Source organism: Macrosteles quadrilineatus, unplaced genomic scaffold (genome assembly GCF_028750875.1).
Source record: "Macrosteles quadrilineatus isolate MER2022 unplaced genomic scaffold, UCM_ALF_1.0 Scaffold_7__1_contigs__length_78375512, whole genome shotgun sequence".
NCBI lineage: Eukaryota > Metazoa > Arthropoda > Insecta > Hemiptera > Cicadellidae > Macrosteles > Macrosteles quadrilineatus.
The window spans coordinates 30,910,577-30,923,451 of record NW_026542600.1 but is presented as its reverse complement, the minus strand read 5'-3'; positions in this window follow the sequence as shown (position 1 = coordinate 30,923,451).

The window sequence follows — 12,875 nt, the reverse complement described above, 5'->3', positions numbered from 1 at the left end:
GTGTGTCAATTTATCAAGTTTGAAAAAGTCTACAGTTTTTAGGTGACAAAAATAAATCTCACTTCAGCAGTAACAAAAAACAATAAGTCATAAGTAATTTATTTAGCTAAATTAAACAAATACAATCAGTGTTAGCCATGTCAAAATAAATAAACTAAAATACAAAACTTCTTATGTAGGTAGTACATTTGTAAAACTATTTACAAGCTGTTATGACTACCAGCTAAAAAATCCCGGACGCTGTATTAAATCCCATTCTAGAGCAGTCCCTTCACTGCTCTTTTAAAAGTCTGGTGATCCTGCTCGGTCAACAACCCCAGAGGAAGGCTATTGTACAGCTTTGTAGCGCTGTACTGAAAATGATGTTGGAAGAATGAAATGGAGTGTTTGGGGATGGGAATGTTGTTACTGTGCCAAAGAGAATACTTGTGACAACAAAAACATCAAACATGTCATGATTCTTTTTTAACAACTGACAGCGTCTCCAAAATGTACAAAGAAGGAAATGTTAAAATTTTAAACTACCTAAAGATTTCCCTGCAAGATTGCTTTTTTGAGAGGGAGAAGATTACTCTTAGAGCCTTCTTTTGGAGACGAAACATTAGCAGAGTCCTTTGGTTTTCACTTCCCCAGACAGATACAACATATAATAGATATGGAAATACTATGCCATAGTACGCAGACAGAAGTACTTCACTACCAGCCTTTTGCTTCAGAGTTCGAAGAACAAAAACCCCATTGGAGACTTTACTGGTTGCACTTTCAATGTGATGGCGAAATTTCAGATTTTCGTCCAATATCAAACCAAGAAACTCAACATTTTGGGACGAGGTCAAAACTTTGTCTTCTAGAAGAACGTTAAGGCCACAGTTGTTTGCTGACGATGACCTATTAGACATGTGAAAGTTCAACATTTGAGTTTTCTCTGTTTAAAATCAGCTGATTTTCACAACACCATTGCACACAATGACTGTTCGAATCTAAAAATGCCTTTTGTTCCAAGTATTCCACACTGCAAAGAAGAGTGAGGGATGTATCATTGGCAAATAGGCAAATCTTATACTTAAGCTGACACTTTTAAGTAGGCTGTTAATGAAGATAAGGAACAACATGGGACCTAAGATTTGGGACACTCCTCTCTTGATCAAGCTGTAGGCAAAGCATTATGTCTCAGATAACCAGCCCCATCAACGTTGGGTATGGTCTTTCCGTCAAATAGGAAGCAAACTAATCTAGTACCACTCCTCTGATTCCCAAATTGCACATCCTTGTCAGAAGTAAATCATGGTTTACCACATCAAATGCCTTGCTTAGGTAAAAAAATATGCCTCTTAAATACTGCCTGTTGTCCAAGTCTTTCACTATTCTGTTTCTTAAGCTAAGGATAGCACTTGTAGTTGATTTTTTTTTATCCATGTTGGTTGGGACAAGTAGTTTAAGGTTTCAAGGAAGTCATACAGCCTACTCAAAACAGCTTTTTTAAAAATTTTTGTTATTGTAGAAAGCAGACTGATGGGCCGATAGTTATCACATAATGATTCATCTCCTTTCTTATAAACTGGTATAACCACTGCTACTTTCATGGCTGATGGAAATGTCCCCTCGACAAAGGAATGGTTTAGTAGGTGGCATAACGGTCTAACTACGTATTTACCAATCGTCTTTAGCATTTTAGGAGAAGTTTCATCAACTCCTGCCGATGTTTTACATTTCATTGACTTTATTATGCTTTTTATTTCACTTTCTGTGACAGGGGCAAGAAAAAATTAATGACCTTTGTGTCTGTCGTTTGATATTGAATTATTTTTTACTACCCTAGGCAAAGTATCCCCCCCCCTATACTAGTAAAATGCTTGTTGAGTTCCTCACATATTTTTTCTGGCTCACTCACTTCCTCCCCTTCTCTATTAACAAGATGAATAGCTTTACACTCTTTTCCATGTTTTCGTCTATTATCATTGATTATCTTCCAGATGGCCTTACTTTTGTTTTTGGAATTTTCTATGTGTTCTAGTTCTAAACTTATATTGTGTTTATACTTTTGAATCATGTCCCGGTATTTGTATTTTAATCTGAGGTAATACTGTTTTAGGAAATGGTCAGAGCTAAGATGTTTGGTTTTCTCGTATAGTGTGAAGCATTCATTTTTTAGTTTCTTCTGGAAATACAATCTTATCCTTATCTTTACTTTAGATTTTTTTACACTTCCTGTGCACAATGATGCAAGTTTTATAAATTAGTAGCTAAGCAGTAAGCTATGTCATTTCCAACTTCAAAACTAAAAAAAAAAAACAACTCTTTTTACTAAGTTCTTATTAAATATATTGTTGTTGTTGTTGTTCATATAGAAAATTTCACATGTAAAAGTTAATACAATGTACATATGGACCATCTACTGTGTATTATAATTCAATAAAAATAAATGTAACCAAAATTGTAGCTAAATTCCTACCTTTCTTAGTTTAACATGCTGTCAGTGACAGTGAAAATCTTTTAATACAGATCTTTTTTATACAGAAGCTGGTCAAAAATTTCCAAGATTCCAGAAAAATTTTTACGGGTTTGCTACACTAAAAACACGGGCTGCACTTTAATGAGAGGGGTAAACTTTGTCTTGCCAACTTGTTGTGTCAATCAATTCATAGCGATGGTACTCGTAAAACTAACCATACCACTGTAAACCCCTCTCATTCAGTGTCACGTGTATTTTCCAAATCCAGGTTTTTGAAGAAAAATACGTCACCTGTAGAAACTCATTCTTGTTTTAAAAAGAAAGGACAGGAAAAGACAGGTCTTTTACAATAAATCTTTTTTTAGGGACAGGACAAAAACAGCACCTAATTCCGTGGACGGCTCCAGAGCCTGCCTGCCTGCTCTCTCGAGTCGTCTAAAACTGATACACCTAAACATACCTGGGCTAGCTTCAAAAATCAAGGCATTTGAAATTTTCTTGGCAGACGAAAGTCCTGATATTGTCTGTGTGACCGAACATAATCTGAGGGATTATGAGTTGGAAAGCTGTAAATTGAAAGGTTATACGAATGTAAGTGCTATTTGTCGCCAACGTATGTATAATGGTGGTGTATACATACTTGCAAGGGACGACATTGAAATCAAAAAGCATCGATGCAATGGAATTTTGCAAAGAAGGGAAGTGTGAGAATACAGCTGCAAAAATAACAGCAGATAACGAAAAACATTCTTTTAATAACTGTATATCGATCGACCCCCTGGTAATAGTTAGGACCTCTTCCTTGATGTCCAGATGTCTTGAAAAAAATCTTAAGCCTCGAGATAAAGTAATTGTGGTGGGTGATTTAAATGTCGACATATCAGTAGAATCAACAACCTCTAACCAACTCAAATTTACAATGAGCTCATTTGGTCTAAAAAACGTTGTGAAATCATATACACGTAAATTTAAAAACTCCAAAACTCTATTGACCATCTTTATACCAACTTTACTGACGACTCAATTGATTTCAATGTTGTAGTGTCAGGCCTCTCTGACCACCATGAGATTGCTACAATCACAGAATATAGCTATATTCCGTGCTACAATCCATGGCCCCAGGGTTCAAAAATTCTCTACGAAATATAAATTTTAGAAAATTTGATCTATCAAGCAGAGAGATATTTAGACATTTGCTTGCCTCTGAAGACTGGGAGCAACTATAATTCAATTCAATTCAAATTCTCTTTATTCATTCACAGTACAAGTTTTATACAATGAATAGCGTCAAATAAATATAAAGATAAATTAGTTATGCCCTACTTATCGCTAAAACAATCATTATCTTTACAAAACAAGTATTAAGCTTAAGAAGACTAAACAAAACAAAATTAAATGAAATCAGCTTTTTAAACTATAATTTATGATTTCTCTTGAATTCCAAAATTCATCCAAAGAATACAAAGATAATGAAAGGAGATAATTTTTCAATCTTTTTTTTAAAACATCAAAACTTTTTTCCTCTAGCCTATTATAATTTTAGGTAAATTAAATAAGAATGTTATGCCAATGAAACTACATTTCTTCTCAAAAAAACTTTAATTTATGTTGTTCAACCTGCCTAGTATGCCTTAATTTATAGTGTCAAATATTTGTACTATTAGTTTGGAGGTTTAATTTTTTTACATGTAATATAGTTTCATAAATATACAAGTCATAGACTGTCATAACACCTAATTTAGAAAAGAATGGTTTCATTGATTGGTGTTTATTTTTAATTTTGAAAATAATTCGGAGCACTTTTTTTATGATGAAGAATTTTATCCAAATTTTTCTGGGTAGTTCCTCCATAAATTGCTATACCATAGGATATGTGAGAATTATTAATTATTAATGCAAAGTATATGGTTTTTTAAGTATCAATATCACACACCCTTGACATTTGTCGCAGGGCGTATCTACCTTTTGACATTTTATCAATTACATGCTTAACATGCTTATCCCAATTCAGGTTTTGATCCAATATCATACCAAGAAATTATGTGTACTCTACTTGACTCAAGTTTGAATTATCAAGGTAAATATTCGGGTTCAATTTAGATCTTGATTGTTTTGTCTAGAATGATATAAAATTTGATTTGATACTGTAAAATTCATAATAAATACACCTTAGGGTTAAATCATATTCATATTTACAAAAATAAAACTATCTTCTTGTGTAAAATAACATTTCCTTCAAAATAAAATAAAATCGTCTTTCGAATTAAAATAAAAATCCTTTTAAAAATAAAACCCTTACACTCTCCTCTTATAGTCCAGGCAAATTAGATCAAATATAGGGTGTGCTCCCCAAAAATCGTCTAAAGCTGGAAAGTGTTTTAATACCTTTTGGGGGTCCTAAATAAGACTCCTGTTAGTTTGCGACGGATTCTGACGTCTGCTTAAGTTTAGGGAGTCAAAAAACTAGAAAATTTTGCACTTTTTTCAGTTTTTCGCTTATAACGAATCCTAAGGAAAATGTTGTTCAAAGGTGTCTTTTAGTGCATTTAATTTCGCGTCGATTGGTGTTAAATACGTCAAAATCGGCCGAGCCGTTTAGCCGCTGCAGCTTTTCAAAGTTGGGATATTTTCATCAACATGGCCAAAAGGTTGATTATTTGACCAGTTTTCGGCTTACAACTCCTAAACGACGCATACTATACAAAAATGCACCTGTAGTTAGTTTGGAAAACACAAAATTCTGTGTATAATGGTTTTTTATCAATCAATAACGGTAATTGATTGTTACCTACTTTATATGGTCGCCATTTTATTGAAAAAAGTATTAAAGTTAAAGTTGGGAAATTTTACTAAAATTGGTTACAATGTAGATCCTGTCCTTAAATGGATTATGAATTATTAGATAGTGGTTTATTCCATGATGGTCATCCAGAGGTTTATCTAATAAGGTGTGAAGAGATTAAGACCCCCTATGTAATTTTAAGTCTAATATTGTTGTCTGAGGTTCCGAAAATTCTAGGATTCATCCCAACCTCCCATTATATATGATCTATCCCTGTATTCATCTTTCAGTTTTTGGCTTACATCTTCTAACGCATGCTATAGAAAAAATGTACCTGTAGTTAGTTTGAAGAGCATAAACGTCTGCGTAGAAAACGAAAACTCCCAATCGGTTTTTTTATAGGCTAAATACATAATAAGACTATGTAAATCTGTCCCATTATCATCTTTCGTTTATTAAGCTAAAAAATAACATTTTTGCTACATTTAATAAAATCTTTCTCGTTGTAATATCTTTTTATATATTAGAATCGCTTAACATCATTTTGGAGTTTCCAGAGATGGGATCGAATAAATGGGAGCTTAGGACGAATCCTAGAATTTTTGTAACCTCAGATAACAATATTAGATTTAAAATTACATAGGGGGTCTTGCTACCATTCCCTTCACACATTCATGGATAAACCTCTGGATTATGATAACCAAGAAATAAACTATCTAGTAATTCATAATAATAATTCTAAGCCGAATGTTGTGTTTTCCTAACTAACTACAGGTGCATTTTTGTATAGCATGCGTCATTTAGGAGTTGTAAGCCGAAAACTGGTCAAATAATCAACCTTTTGGCCATGTTGATGAAAATATCCCAACTTTGAAAAGCTACAGCATAGTTTTTCGACTCCCAAAACTTAAGCAGACGTCAGAATCCGTCGCAAACTCACAGGAGTCTTATTTAGGACCCCCAAAAGGTATTAAAACACTTTCCAGCTTTAGGCGATTTTTGGGGAGCATATGTCTAATTTGCCTGGGCTATTAGTTAAATATATATAAAAAAAGAAACGGGAAAAAAACTCTATTTTTAATTTATTTTCAGTGGCGTCAATCCCAATTTCCTGATGTTCACTCTCTTAAAAATCGACGTACCGGGGACCAAAACTTTCATGGTGCGCCTCCTGCCTCTTCGGGTTCTCTTTCTATTACGGGGCGCAAAATGGAAAATTAGTTAATGAAAAAGAATGTATTGCAGATTTTAGAAGCCTTACTATCCTAACCATTGAGAAGAGAGTATCAAGATTATTAATAGTGTTAAGAGTATCAAGAGTGTCAAGAGTATCAAGATCATCAAGAGTATCAAGGGTATCAAGTATCAAGAGTGTAACAAGTTATTTTTCCTAGGGGGTAAATATTTGCTATTTGGCCGCGCACCTATTGTTGGCATCAACAAGCGGCAGCGGCGAAGCGAGCTAGCGCTCTTTGACCCGGCTTATCAGTACCGATAAGCCTGGGATATCCTGGAACTTCAGGACGGACATTCGAGTGGTGGATCCCGGACAGCGAGGAAGTGAGTGTTCCTGTGGAGACGGCTGGAGTGTACGTTGGTGGTACAGTGAGACTGGTGGACAGTGAGTGTCGGTGTTAAGTTGGGTGTTGAGACCCACTATTGGTGAGTGGACGACGTTCTTTTAATTTTGGTTAAGGAGTTGATATTATTAGTTTGATAATATTAATCTCTGATTTTATTGCGAGAGTTAGGGTTGTAACCGTGCTGGTCAAAGCCTGACGGTAGTTAGGATTTATTTATTAGTCAGGAATAATATTAAAGTATATTCCTGACGGTTCTGGGCAGGTGCTAAATCGCAAATAATATATTTTATTGACTGTAGTAGATATTATTTTGCGTTTTATTATCAAGAGTTTTAAGAGTATGCAAATCTGTATTTGTTACTTTGGTTGAATAAATGAGTAATTTAATGTTCTGTAGGCCTATCGCGATAAGCTGTGTGCTTTGAGCCAATTTGGACTCTTTTCCATTTAGGTAAGCCTGTTATTCTAACAACAAATCCTATTCTCTGTATACACTAACTTGGCGTCTGAACCCTTGACTACCTGCGGAGGGGCCGGGACCGTCCCTCGCTCGCTCACTTCTTGAACAGCTGTTTCCATAATTAGTCACCTAGTAGCACCTCCACTGCAATTATCAACTTTTTTGTGCGGGACGGAATTTTAATTTTTTTTCCGCACAAGCAAAAAGTTCATGAAATTTTAAGAAAAATGATACCAAACTCGACCATATTCCGTTAATATTGTGAAGCTTAAATTATATAAATTTGGTTAATATAAATGTATTCTTATTTAATTTAACGCGATACCTAATCAAGCAAGGTAAGTCGTAAGGTGTTATTTATATTAAAAATATGTCAAGTGGGGGGGGGGGGGGGTTAATAATCCATATTATATATACCGTTGATTTTGTCTATGCTTAAACCAACCCTTATGTCTTGCTGTAGGCCTACATATGACTCACAGTGTTCACAGTCATATTCCGGGAATTGAGTGATTCACGTCCTAAAACCTGTCCTGCTAGTAAGGGGTGGTAACTTCAGTTCGTAGCGGGTGTTAGCCAAAGTATCGTCGTGCGTAAATTATCCACAGTGGTTGCAAGCTCTCAGTTATTTTATGTTTGTATTCACGGTACTATCGTATTTATGTTTTGCTTTGAAGTGTGTGCAACAGTTAGTGTTAAACGTATATTTTGTGTTTACTTGGCTCATGTGATGTGATCTGTTCGGAAAATGCCACCATCAACAGAAAAACGAACTACGCCGTACAACTCGCAGGCAAGAACTATTATAGCCTCAGTTTTGGATTATTTTGAGAAGGAACGTGACAACAAAGGACCTTTACTGGATGTGAAAAAGGTTTCCGAGAGAGTAGCTGCAGCATGCAACATTTCACCACGAACTCTGTGTAGGATTAAGGTTCAGTTGAAACACGCAATTGTAGATGACGGAAGTGCTAGCAATGACGACCTCAACATCGAGAATCTACACCCCAACCAGGGAGCCGCAACAGGGAACAACGAACCACCAGGAAGGGACATAAATCCAGTGCCACAACTTCACACACCGAGACGTAAGAAACCTTTTAAATCCGTTGTATCAGAACTTGACGATTTTGATAAGACTGCTATCCGTAATCATGTAGTAGGCTATTACAGGCGCAAAGAAGTACCGACTCTTCGGAGACTAAAAAATACATTATTTCAAGCTAATTTGTTTACCGGTTGCATTCGGACATTAGCAAAGGTTTTGAAAAGCATGGGATTTAAGTGGAAGAAGTTGGATAATAGAAAAATCCTAATGGAGAAGCCATCAGTGGCCCTTTTAAGGTGTCGTTTCCTACGAAAGATTCGTGACGTAGACATAAAGAAAGTGGTTTTCTTAGATGAAACATGGGTCAATGCGAACATTTGCAAAGACATTGGATGGACTGATAATAGCATAAAATGTACATTGAATTCGCCGTTAGGCAAAGGCAAACGTCTGATTATATGCCATGCAGGAGGGTACAATGGTTGGATTGATGCGCCACCTCTTATCTTCCAATCAAAAAAAACTGTTGAGTATCACGAAGAAATGAACGCTGAAATCTTTGAGGGTTGGTTTTTTGAAGTGCTTCTGAAGTCGATTCCAGCTGGATCCATTATTGTAATGGACAACGCCCCATACCACTCGCGGGTAGCCAATAAAGCGCCCACGTCAGGTTCAAGAAAGGCTGAAATGGTAGAATGGCTAAGATCCCGCAATATCATGTTTACTCCAGATATGAGAAAACCGGAGCTATACAACCTCATTAAGCTACACAAATCACAGGTGACAGTGTATGAAATTGACAAAAGAGCTGTTCAACTTGGATTTAAAATTATAAGACTACCGCCCTACCACTGTAACTATAATCCGATCGAATTGGTATGGGCAAATTTGAAGAAGTATGTTTCTTCAAGAAATTCTACCTTTAAGTTGTCTGATGTTCAAAATTTATTCATGGAAGCAGTGAACTCTTTCTCTCAAGACGATTGGCGGAGGTGTGTCAACCATGTTAAAGCGGACATCGACTCGGACTGGATAAACGAAGGGCTCGATGATACCAGTGTCCAGGAAATGATCGTACATTTGGCACCTGGTGACTCGGATGACAGCGAATGGGAGATCGACGACGACTCTGACGCGGTGTGGCCATTAGATTAATCAGGTATGTAAATGATATTGATAAAATATGTATAATCTATAAAAAAAACTACGGTAGACCCGTCGTAGGCCTACACTTTTTACATAAATTTAATTGAAAACATAAACTCAACACGTGCATATGATTCTGTATTTTTTAATCGACAAATGCCATATCCTTAGAAACTTGATGATTGTATGATTAATTTTAAGTTTCATTTGACCCGTAGAAAATAGTAATTTTGACACTCTAAACCAAATGCTTGTCTTGCTCGCTTTTACGATTAGTTTGTTTAAACAATTTGACATATACCATTACGAATACTTAATGAAACGGGGGGCCACCAGTTGACCGACAAGATACTTGGTCGTCTTGCCACTAGACCGTCTTTTTTAATTAAATAGATAAATACTGAAAACCAGTACGTCGACAAGTTATTTCATCGTCAGTCCAGTTGACCGGCCTGTAAATCTAAATTATTATATACGAGAAACCAACTTGTCGTCAATCCTCCCGACCGACTTACCACTTGCTCGTCTTTTAGGTGGGGATGTGTTGAGCGGCAGTTCCAGCGGCGCGCGCAGCTGTGGAGGGCACTGCAGGCGTACCAACTTCTGTATCTTGTAGCGGCGGTTTTCATTCCGACGATTTTCAGCTATCACAATGCAGCGGACTAGCGAGGTTCTTATTACGTGTAATTGTTTGTTTCTCAATCGATATTTTGTTATACACAGTACAGTGAATATAAATAGGCCTATATTAGTTTACTTCAATGAAATAAATGTTTTATTTAGCTAAATAAATAAAAATACGCCGATTGAACAAATAAAATTGTTACAGACAACAGGAAGTCCTTAATATGATCAAAAAAGTGTTTATCTTTATTAAAAAATTACTGAAATTTGTAAACTTACTGCTGGCGACAAGGGTGGTGCCATACATAGGTTTATCAATAAATAAGATAAACATGGACAACCTTATGCAGCTATAAGTCAGGAAACATTTGTAGAAACATTAAAAAGCAATACCAATTTATGAAATATGATAAAATATTTACAGGAAATGTTGATTACTGTATATACATCGTGAGTATCTCCAGCAGTTACACACTGGTGATCTTTGAGTTGACTCTTTTAAACTCATTGATTATTACTTTTTTTCGTTTTGAAATAAATTCTGTATTACTTTGAAATTGCTCGAATTCGAGCAACATGTACACGAGTTTGAATATTAAATTAACTAACATATTTATGTAATAGGAGGGTCAAATATTGTTAACAGTGGTGAGGTAACTACCGTTACATTTATTCAATTGAGAGATAAATACAAATTGATAATACCGGTTATTTAAAGCTTTGTTGTCTATTTTTCCCTCTCTTAAAAAATAAAATAAAGAATGAATTTAGACTTTTGGTGACATTAGTTTGTACTATTTCTCCTTAAATGACACTGCTGTCTTGGTAAGCAATAGTTATCTCGGTAAACTACTAATTTGCTGAAGTGCACAGTGTGCTACTTAGCCTGAGAAACATCTTTTGTTTTATGATTTTATTGTAGGCCTATTGAAAACCTTGTCTAGAAGGAATTCCCATTGCCTGTGTTACCGGGGAGAAGTTTTTCTTAGTAAAGTCTGTAGACGTCTTCGGTTTTACACAGAAACATGTAATTATAATTGAAGAAGTACATGTTTTATCCTCTCACGTTGTTGCGTGGACAATACTATGGTGATTCAATTCTGTGTACTTCAATTGTCTAACTGGCCCTAACTGACGCATCCTTGTTTTTTTTTTTACTAAATAATGTAGTCTTTACTTCCGTGGATCTTTGCGTTTTATTGTTTAACTGTCCTCAAGTAAGTCTGTGTTCTGAGTAAGTACTTCAAATGCACGGCACTACTGTATATTCAGATTTTCTAATGAACTAGCCTATCATAGATAAAAGGAGTATAGACATGTATGTATGATAGAGTATGTCTACTCCTTTTATCTATGGTACTATTTCCAAGTTCATCTGGACGACCCTGCAAATCGTTTCTATTAAAAAAAATTGTATTTGGTTTATGTTTATGAACTTGTATGAGTGCTGTTAACTAAAGCTAAATTCACATCAAATTAATTAATTTAATTTATTTTAATAGTATTTCTAATTAATTTCAGTTTTAAGAACATATAGTAAATAAATCCTTGTTGAAACGGCTGTACTATCCATGCAATTATTGTCAAACTATATGTTCAAAGATTCCTGGACGGCAATGTTATAATACTAGTTGGAGCAGAGGTACTGGATCTAGGGTTAATACAGTTTTGTGACGTGTAAGGTATATCACTGCAGAAGTAGTTAGCTCAAGAATTATGACGCGGATGACAAAGATTGGTAGCTTTTGCTATAATTATAAAAAAAACCATAAAATCATTCACAGATTTTTTTTTCACAGTCTATTGAATAGCCTGCAGTTAAGTTCACTCTAATGAAGAATATAGACGTGGCCAGAGTTCCAAACGATTTAAGCAACAACTGTTTACATGAACTATCCCATATGCAAGTTTTTTTTTTTTAGTGTGCAATGTACTTATTGAATTTTCATTAGTAATATATCATGGCTATATCGTTTATGTAAAAGTATCAAAAGATAGTAAAACAAAAACGAAACAATCAACCAAGACCAGTGACCGAAACAAGTGTCGAGCTGGCGGCGCCGCGCCTACCTCGGGATTCCCCGAGAGTCAAAGAGGGCAATAATTCATCTTTGAAGTAACACCGGTAACACTGACTCACTGGCCGACACGGATACCCGCCTACCACCCCCTTTGTGTCGTCACCCTATGACCACCGGTCGGTCGGCCACCCATCCAAGGAAACTCTAGACATCGGCGGCTCTTAGTCGTTCGTTGACCAGCGTATTTTCTAGAGTTGAATGTATACCCTCACTCACACCAGGGAATAAGTAAACTGTAGTAGTTTTCTTGTTTATGAAAATATTTGCATTAAATTAGAAAAAATCATTTATTTATTTATAAAATGTTATTATTTTACAAAAAAAAACACACTTTTACCCTCCCTGTTGCAGCAAACCTAAGTACTTGTTAAACTTATTCTATTTAAATATGGAATAACTGTGATATTTTCAAAAAGTCATTTTAGTGTAAATCCAATCAGGCAAATAGAAATTTGCTTAGTCTGCAGGTTTGTTGCGGTGGGGGTATATTTCGTCATAAACTCTTTTGCCACTTAAGAATCTTCAATAGTAAAGTGGCAACTAAAACGCGACTCCAGCGACCCAATTCTGGCGGCGCTCTAGAACTACCCGAAGGCCTTTTCCGGTATTACGCGTGCCGCATCACACAAGTAGTTTTCCCGCGCCCCTATTCAAACGCTTGTAGGCGAAGAAAAAGAAAGCGAGTTGACGACCGAGGCT